Source organism: Macrobrachium nipponense, chromosome 35, assembly GCF_015104395.2.
Source record: "Macrobrachium nipponense isolate FS-2020 chromosome 35, ASM1510439v2, whole genome shotgun sequence".
In the NCBI taxonomy this organism is placed as follows: Eukaryota; Metazoa; Arthropoda; class Malacostraca; order Decapoda; family Palaemonidae; genus Macrobrachium; species Macrobrachium nipponense.
The window spans coordinates 40,997,648-41,007,647 of NC_061096.1; positions in this window are offsets into that span (position 1 = coordinate 40,997,648).

Below are 10,000 nucleotides of genomic sequence, written 5' to 3' on the forward strand. Positions count from 1 at the left end.
CTATACAATGAAGACCTTTTCATAATTTAAAGGTAGACCTTTTTAAAGTTTTACTAAATAGTTGGTATTTTGCAAAGTTTACTATATGGTCGGTATACCAAAGCATGCCATAGATTTGGTTGTATTATATTTAAAAAGCTATTCAGTGTTATTTTAATGGCTCACTATATTATTTCATTGGTTTTCATGCCAGCACAGACCCGTGGCAAAGACAGTTTTTATTCATGTATGCACTTACTATTTTTTTTATTTAATGGATTGAAGTAGGATGATTATGGTTGTGTTGTCATCTGATAGTAATGAATCTTCCAAATTTTGTCTTTTTTAGTGTTGGGTACGGGGTGTCGTTGTCGGCCGCTTCAGAGAGAGAGAGAGAGAGAGAGAGAGAATTTAAGGAGAGGGCACGCTTTTAAGAAAACTTGCGTCTCATCTTAATCAATTTGGCTAATGTGTAGCTCGAATTATGTCACAAGCAGAGAGAGAGAGAGAGAGAGAGAGAGAGAGAGAGAGAGAGAGAGAGAGAGAGAGAGAGAGAGCTGAAAAGCACCCTAGTGGAAGCAAACATTCTATTGTCATAAATTTCGCGATAGTTTCCCTTGAATTATGAAAGAGAGAGAGAGAGAGTGTTAAACGAATGGATGAAGGCGCTGTTGATAATGATGACGAAAAGGTTTTTTCTTTTTCTTTTCATCCTTTCGGAGGCGTTGCCATCCAGCGGAGAGAGGCGGTCGGATGGCAAAAGGCCTTAGAATGGCGGTTACGGAAAATTGGATGGTGATTATGAAGACGACATATGGATATCGGGGGCACAGAGAGAGAGAGAGAGAGAGAGAGAGAGAGAGAGAGAGAGAGAGAGGATGGTGACCCCCAATAACCTCCGTGATTTAGGGAGGGGTTAAAAAGGGGCCCCTAGGAGAAGCGGAAGCCAGCGATGGGGAAGAATATGAAGACACGGTTTTACTTTATGGTCGGGTCTTCGATCCCTTGTACGCAGATGTGTTGGTCTTTTAGAGTTTTTTTTTTCCTTCTTGGAGGAGGAGGAAGAGGAGGAGGAGAGAATTTTTCTGACATTTTTGGTTTTGATCAGTTGCAAGGAGAGAGAGAGAGAGAGAGAGAGAGAGAGAGAGAATTTCTTGGTATTATTAGTTTCGATTAGCGGCGAAGAGCGACTGAGATTAACTTGCTAATACTTTGTGGCTCTAGAGAGCAGTGTATCTATGCAAATATTCTAGAGCAATGTATCAACGCATGTATTTTGTATATATTTCCTCGACAAGAGAAATTTTAAAAGGGGACAAAATATTAAAGCGGATGATATCCATTTCACTTTCCTGCGCTTAAATTTTCCTTTTTTTTTCCCCTATCACTTTCGCCAGACTCTCTTGAATGGGAGAGAAAGCAACTCTGGTCACGCCAGAGAATTTAATATTACTGATTTTCGGGGGATTCCTACAGAGGATTTACACCCCTCGGTGACTGTTGGTTGGAACCGCACGGAGAGAGAGAGAGAGGAGAGAGAGAGAGAGAGAGAGAGAGAGAGAGAGAGAGAGAGAATATTTAGTTACTACCTGACAGCGTTATGTGTACAAATTCTATGGTTGTTTAGTTTTCATTCTCTTATTTTTACAGTAAAATTTTTGTTACTTTCTCATTTTATTTCTATTGTTTCTCCTTACTTTGTCTTTCTCCATTTTTTCGTGATGGTGTTTTCTTTGTCTCTGTGTTGTGAAAAAATTCTCCAGTTTACATGACAGCGTTTTCTTTATGTCTGTGTTGTGAAAAAATTCTCCAGTTCCCATTTTGATTTTTTATTTTTGTAGTTACATTTACATTCCCTAAACATTTCGTTTCGTATGTTTCCCCTCACCTTGCCTTTCTTTTGATTCTTATGTGGTCGTCATTTGCATTTAGTGATTTGTCTAAACTACACAGATTCCTTTCCCTGTGACCTCTGTTAACATTTCAATTCCTCTTGAGACTGCATTTCATACTCTGCCCATTTTCCTCTCGGTTTATCTCGAAACGTTTTTTCTTTACTTTTCCTTTCTTAGTTTTTCTGTTACGGAAAAAGAATTCCTGGTAGTTGTGGGATTATCCTCTGTAAGCTACTTTGTGTTCTGAGTCCGCCTTCGTTTTTAGTTTCAGGCATTACAGATGTGGTTTTTATGTCAAATTGTTAGATTATTTATTCACAAAATTCGCCTCGCTACTTGGCTGCCTAAAATTAATTAGTTTTTGTCTTTTGAAATGCAGGAAGGCTTCCGTGGAGGGATCTGACTGTTTTTCCTCGCAACTAACTTTTAGTTTTAGGAAACATTAATTTTAAGGAAATATTTTACAATATAACCAGTGAACTAAAATTATGTGTTCCACTAGACGTAAAATTTACTAAAAGTTCAGTGTTTTTTTTTGTATGCATTTGATTTTTGAACTGAAGTATGAGTAGTAAAGAAAAGTAAGTGTCAGTTAAGATATTCCATTATTCCCAATTAGCAGGTTTATTTACCTTTTGAAGACTCGCAGGTTGTCTTAACATTTTATAATATTTTGCAGTGACTTATAGACATTTGCAAGTGTCAAGTTACTAAATTTCTGTATTTGTGGACCCTTCCCTTAATTGTAACATATTTTTTACTTTTAATTTTCGTAGTTTTTTTTGTAATCGACTGCACAAGATTAATTTGAAATATTATGGCACCTGATCCATATTTAATATGGTGAATATTTTGGCTCATTTGATAACCTTTCTCGGATAATTTTCCCTTCAATATTTGCCTTTTGTGCCGAATAATTTTATGCAGATTATCCTCCACAATCATATTGGAAGGTAAATATCTTCAGATTCTGGATCTGTTATGTGAACCATGGAGATATTTGAAGATTTTTTTGAATGGACAAGAAGCCTTCTCTTCTCCATTACTCGAATGACTATTGTTTTTCGATTTCAGTTTCCAGTATCGCTCTATCTTGAATACTCTGTGAAAAAGTTACTTTCATTTGTCCTCGTATTTATGTATTGGTAGAAGTTATTTTTATCGGTATCTGTTATCAAAGACAGAATAATTCTTTTTTATAATCTCAACTTCATTGTTTTGAAAGAAATATCTGCATATGGAAGAATCTCGTCGGTTGTCTGAGTCAGTCATACTTCATATTAATTTGACGTCTATCATCCTCTTTTCACTAAGGCTTATTCCCTTCGTGTATTACAAGAGTTGTAGACATAAGCACGCACAAACACATGTGCTAATCTTAATTTGACGTCTTCCTTTCTCTTCTTTGGAACATTCCCTTCGTACATTAAAGCTGTTATAGACACGAGCTCACACACACATGCTAAACTCACGAGTCTTGTCAATTACGGACGGGACATGATCTAATACACGGGAGACGCACGAGCGAATCCCAGACAAGCATCAAACGCTCCCAGTCCCATGCGTGAAGTTGTTAATGGGCAGAGAAACCCAGGCGTAAACGCGCTAATGGGGGAACGCTCTATTAGTCGGATGATCGTCGGCATGACAGCCAGCCAGCCAGATAGCCAACCGGAAGGGAATTGGGGAATAAGGAAACGGCGAGTCGCTCTTTTCAGTTTCCGGATGATGTTGGTGATGTTTGCAGGACACGCATGCTAGGTTTGACCTTCAGATAACAATGAAGGGTTATCCTAGAGGATATGCGTCTTTAGGAAGACACTGTTTAGTTACCGTTGTATTTGTGGATTTTGCTAGTTCTCAAGTTCACTGTCTTGTATCCCATTTTTGTAAGAATGTGTCATTATTCTTTTGGTGGTAATTTTGGTGGCATGACCCTGGCACCTTTAAAAGCCTGTTGCTGCCAATCGACAGGTGACCTTTTGCAAGGTCTTAGGTCATGTAAGAGGCTTCAAATGCAGAGTGCTTTGTATTGTTTTCAGTACGTTCTTTGCCTTGAAAGATTTGGATGTGCTTTTTTTGCAGGGTTTATTCACTTGCTTTAATATTCAAAGAAAAAAACATTGTGATAATGGAGTTTCCATTTTCTGAGTAACTTTTGTTGTATTTTAGTTCCAGTCTCACACATTTCGTGTATTAGTGTTTTCTTTTCTTGTATTTGCGTAATCTTATATATATGTATAGTATAGATATATATGTGTATGTCTATATATATATATATATATATATATATATATATATATACTACATATATATATATATATATATATATATATATATCTTAGTTATATATATATATATATATATAGATATATATATGTATTATATATGAAAATTTGGCGTGACATTGCAGGACCAGCCATACCTTACCGAATTAATACATTATCATCTACAATTTTAGGATCAGAAAGAAAAATCTTTAGCCCTCACTGAATTTAGTAATTTTTTTTTCTCGACTTTACATCACCTTGCCTTTTTGGGAACTTTTTATTTCGTTGGGATATTGTTGTTTGGTGTTGTGCAGAGGGAATAATTCAGTCCTTTGGACAGAATCAGTGGCAGAGTTTTTGTGTATATTGTGTATGTCGGTCATTTGGTGATTTGGTGAGAACGCGGTAATATTCCAGAGTATGTGAAGTTGGTATTGCTACAGTTGATGACCAAATATTACTTACGATCTGGATGGGATGGCGCGCGCTACGCTGCACTGGAATCCGGCGCTGCCCGTCATGTCTCCCCTACCCTCCCGATCTTCTACCTACCCCTCCCCCACTGGAGCGGACAAACTAGAAAGATCCACTTGGGTGTTATTATTATAGATTATTATACGAGTATTGCCTTCATACGAAGTTCATTTCTGGTTGAATACCCACAGTCATGTGTGTATACATATAGTTTATCCATTTCATTCGTGTATTCATGGATGCGCGCATGCACGTTTTTAATAAGACGGGCATGCTTTGCATGGCGCAACAAATCAGTATTATTTGAATTAAAATTAATTCTGCCTTAATGATAATTCTCTTCTCGTATTTAAGTATGCAATATAAAAACTTTACCTTCGTAATGCCAAGGTTCCTCCTTTTTGGCAACGTACAAAGAAACATGGTTGTGGTGTTTATTATCAATTGTAGATATTTATTAATGTCATATTTGACAAGAATATTGGTGTAATGGCATTAAACAAAAGTTAATAGGGAGACTGTATTCGAAATTTTTATAGGAATTAGGGATTATTTTCCCTTGAAGACTTAAAACAAGAAGTGATAGATGATTTAGAAAAATGCTGCTGTAAGATGTAAAAGAACTCAGTTCACGATTGTAACAAGAATTACTTTAAAATCTGAAAACTGTAAAATCATGGAAAAGAAATACGAGTAACAGACTTGTTTAAGAAAAATTTCACTGTAAAAGTCTCCACAAAGTGTCTTCGTAAATTCCTCATAAAAACTATAGTAAATGATCGTGATAACAGTGGATAAAATGGGAAACCTATAATAAAAAGTAGCAGTTCTTTTCGTAGAGTATATTGCAGGAAGTAAGAATAAGTCATTCAATATTCTGTGTGGAAAATGAATCGGTCAAGACAGTAGTGGAAAGTTGGATGTATTTATGATAAACTAACTAAATGTTCATAGCAAAACTATGATCAATAAATAACGAAGTTTTATCATGCGAAAGTTAATTGTGGATGTAAATAAATGTGGTAAAATTTCCAACATTAATTCAAGGCGGTTAAATGGAATTGTAACTTTTACGTAAAGAAAAGAAATATAACTATGCATCGTGACGTCACGTCTTTTGGCAGGTGGAGATTGATTTCCCATGCAGTTTTTATTTTGTTTTCTGACATGTTTTTCTAAATTGGAGTTTGCATGAGGAACTGTACTCAGCAGTATAATAGATGACGGTAATTAGCGAAATGAATGGCTGTACGATATACTATAAAGTATGTATTCTTTACATATTATAGTAACCCAGTTGGGTGACTTGAGTCAACTTCATACTTCGACCGGTCGCTGATTGACTGATTGTGACACTCTTCTCTCTCTCTCTTATTTGAGTAGTATGTAAAATGCCGTCCAAGCAGAGCATCAAGAGTTGGCGTTTTCACATATTTTATATCTCAGATACGTAGATATTTAATTAATCATATTTTGTCTCAATAGTTCACGAAGATTAAAGTGGTTTTCATAAAGGTTATGTATGTCGTCTTAATAATTGGTTGTTGTAGAATAAGCTGGCCATATGCCAGCACTGCCCCATGTCCAAATGCAGCAAACAGGTGTAGTGAAATGTTAAAGAAAAAAAAGAGGGGCCCCTAATTCATCTTCCTTACACTTCCCCAGCAAGAATTTTTTTTTGTCTTTTCTTTTCGTCTTTCTCAGGATAATCGGCTTCACTCAGCTGTTACATTGGTTGTTCCCTCCACTGGTTCTTTCTTCTGCTCTAATTGCTTAATTACCGCCCTCTCCTTTTCAATCTGGTGTTGTATGCTTAGGGAATCCTTGTATGGTCGCTGATCACCTGATCTAGAGGCTACGGTTGGGTCTAAGGTTAATATTTGAGGAGAGTTAGTCAGTACTAGGGATGTTCTTCTTTCTCCATCTTTCCCTTGTGTCTTGGAAATAAAGGAGGGCGAGTTGTGCTCTCTCTCTCTCTCTCTCTCTCTCTCTCTCTCTCTCTCTCTCTCTCTCTCTCTCTCTCTCTCTCAGGGTTAGGTAAGATGTAGGCTTGGGATCTCGTTACCTCGGAATCTTAACTTTTTTTAGCGCATGAACGCACGCACATACACACTCATATACGGAATATATACTGACAGTAGGAGCAAATTTGTCTTTACTGAGTCTCTCTCTCTCTCTCTTCTCTCTCTCTCTCTCTCTCTCTCTCTCTCTCAGGGTTAGGTAAGGCGTAGGCTTCGGATCTCGTTACCTCGGAATCTATTAATTTTTTTTTAGCGCATGAACTGGCACACACACACACTCATACACGGAATATATACTGACAGTAAAAGCAAATTTGCCTTCTCTCTCTCTCTCTCTCTCTCTCTCTCTCTCTCTCTCTCTCTCTCTCTTTGTTATCTCATCCCAGATAACTTGAAGTAGGTTAAAGGTAACTTGAATATTATGAGAAGACTTAACCATCCCCAGGATCCAAAACTTGCTTTTTTTTTTTTTTTTTTTTTTTTTTTTTTTTTTTTTTTTTTTTTTTTTTTTTTTTTTTTTTTTACTAGTAAGATTAAAGACCATTTGTATCTGACGTAACCTTTGAAATAGAGTATATACGTTTATTAGTGCGATTTAATAGTAATGTAGATTTTATTAAACGGGTGATAAATTGGGTGATGCCTCTATTATGTTACTTTTATGTCTAGATTTACGTATTTTTTTTATTGTACACAAAATTTTAACCCACTCCCCCTCAACTCAACAAACTGGCGAGGCCTTAAGATTCATAATTTTGAAAATTCTTTTCCTATGGGCGGTTTTTTGATTCATGCTTATGATATTTTTGGGGAGAATAATTATCTCATGATAAAGGAAAAATAAATATCAAAATCTTGTACGTTTTTCGAAAAATTTTTTTAACGATCTGAAAAGTTTGTGTACAAATTTGAAGGGAACGTATATTTTCTTTAGCTCAGGGATAGAGTTTGCAATAAGAATAATCATTTTGCAGTTCTGTAGAGGACAGTAATTGATAGATGACATATAAGGAAGTTCTGAAATCCTATGCGCGCTATCCAGGTAGCTTCCGGTCATGGCAGTCACACCTGAATTACTAATAATAGTAAAAAAACACAAGAATATCAGTAGTATAATTATAAGACATATAACTAAGGTCTTTGGGCACTGGAAGTACCTTTGTAAATGACAAATTTGGGAAGTTTGTAAATTCTCTAGTTCTATAAAACTTCAGTCCTTTCAGGAGGCTTTTATAAGAAATTATTTTTGAAAGATGCATATGAAACAGAAAGGATGTCATTCGTACATTCTCCGTTACTTTTAAATGTTTACGCATCTTTTCTCTTATAATGCGCATCCTCTTACGGAAAAGATAACTGGCCCATCCATCCTTGTCTGATGTCTGATCTCAAATTCCTCATAAGGACCTTCGCAATGAAAGGACGAAATTGGCCTTGGTAGTAGATGATTTCCCGGGAGGTGACTTGAAAGCAATTTTGAAAACTCAAAAAAGGAGGAGGAGGATTAATCAATCCTGGAAACTCGGAAAAATGTATTATTTCCGGTACGGCTACGGCGACGACGGGGCGGCTTGTTTACTGATGCATGAAAAGTACTTCCCTGCCATGCCATGCACAGTCAGACGAGCCTTTGGGGAAGGGGTGGTGGATGGGTGGGGAATGGGATGGTCTGAGTAAAAAGCATATTTATTTTTTTCTACCTTTTTCTCGAATGTTGTTTCTGTTGGTAAAATGATTATGGTTGTGGTTCGGTTTTTTTAAAATATTATTTATTGTATGTTGGGATGGATGAGATTGGGGGGGGGGGGGGATGGCCTTAGTAAAAAGGGCATATTTTGTCCTATTTTTCTTTTTTCTTTTTTTGTGTCTACCTTTCTCGAGTGTTGTTTCTGTTTAGAAACTGATTAAGGTTGGGTTTCTTGTTGTTTTTGTTGTTGTTTGTTGTATAAGTGAGGTTTTGGAAAGTCTGCTTCGTAAGAATGTGCTTTAGATCACAGATTTCAAGCAAACTTCATCCATGTGTTCCTGTGTGAAGGTGCTGATTTGAGTAACTTTTAAAATTTGAAGTCGCGTCATAGAGATTCATTCTGTTATGTAATCAGTAAGTGTTTGAGAGCATTCTTTTTATGTATTAGGTGTTTTTCAGAATTCACCAGTGCCATCACGAAATGAAAGGACAGGGCGCTGTGTATGCGAGAGTAGTCCTACGGAGGACCTACGGCGATTCATTAAGTACATTGCCTTTAATCTCATTAGTCCGAGACCGCAAAAGTCATTAAGAAATAGGAATTTTACGGCGTTTTTAATGGGCCACTTTTTTAAAGTAGGACAATTTTATGGGATTTTTAATGGCCGCTCTTCATGCGGATTATGGGTGTAAAACCGAGATATGGGGTCACTTGATAAACTCGAGTGAAGCCTTCGATGTCGCTAATTGCCTCTCCCATATACTCTATGGTCCGGAAGTTAGTCTTGATCTCCTATGGCTAGGGAGATGCTGCCTCTCTCATTTTCTGTTTTTGGTTCGGGAATTTTGAGAGTGTCTCAGTTTGATTTGGGTAAGGGCTCGCGTCTGTGAACGGGGATGAAATGTTTGAATGAATTCTTCTTTGATATATCTTTTTTATGCCTGTGAATAAAAACGATAACCAATAAATTGGAGATGCTTGCACGTTCAAGGCAGTGGACCTAGAAATAGCTGTGTTTATGCCGTGCAACTAGACAGACTGTTTTAAAATGCGAGAATTGTGCTGCATTCCAAGGAAAATGGCAAATTTAATTGATTTTCATCATTTACATTCTCATGATTTAACACAGCCTGTGTGACGCAGTCATATAAATTTCTACACTGACTTTCAAAGAGCCAAGCGGATGGCTACCAGTCTTTTAAGAAACATTCCCTAAACGGGACTATATCTGCCCCGGTATGACATATGCTACGTGGGACATGTGTAGCACTTCTCTGTAAAACAATACCTTCTAATCAGAGCGGAAGGCCCGGGCAATAAATTGGGTGATCCGGGCCGTTGGCGTATTGTGTCGCGTGTAAAAAGGCCACTTTCGAAGCAGACAGTTTATGAGATACGGTTTGTGTGTGTGTGTGTGTGTGTGTGTGTGCATGAGCCACTTTGCAATCTGTCATCTCTTAACCTTCCTCGAGTTCGGATGGAAATGGAGCCGATTGGAGACCAAAGGTTTTTGAGTTATGTTTTCCCGTCCCGTGCTAAATGGAAGTGAAACTAGTCCTAGAGGCGTGTTGTTTTCCCGCAATTTTTGCTTGACTCGGTTCTTTTGCATGGCTGGTATTGTCGACATTAATACTGCTATAGCTTAACAAAGCCATGCCCTTTATGGTAGACAT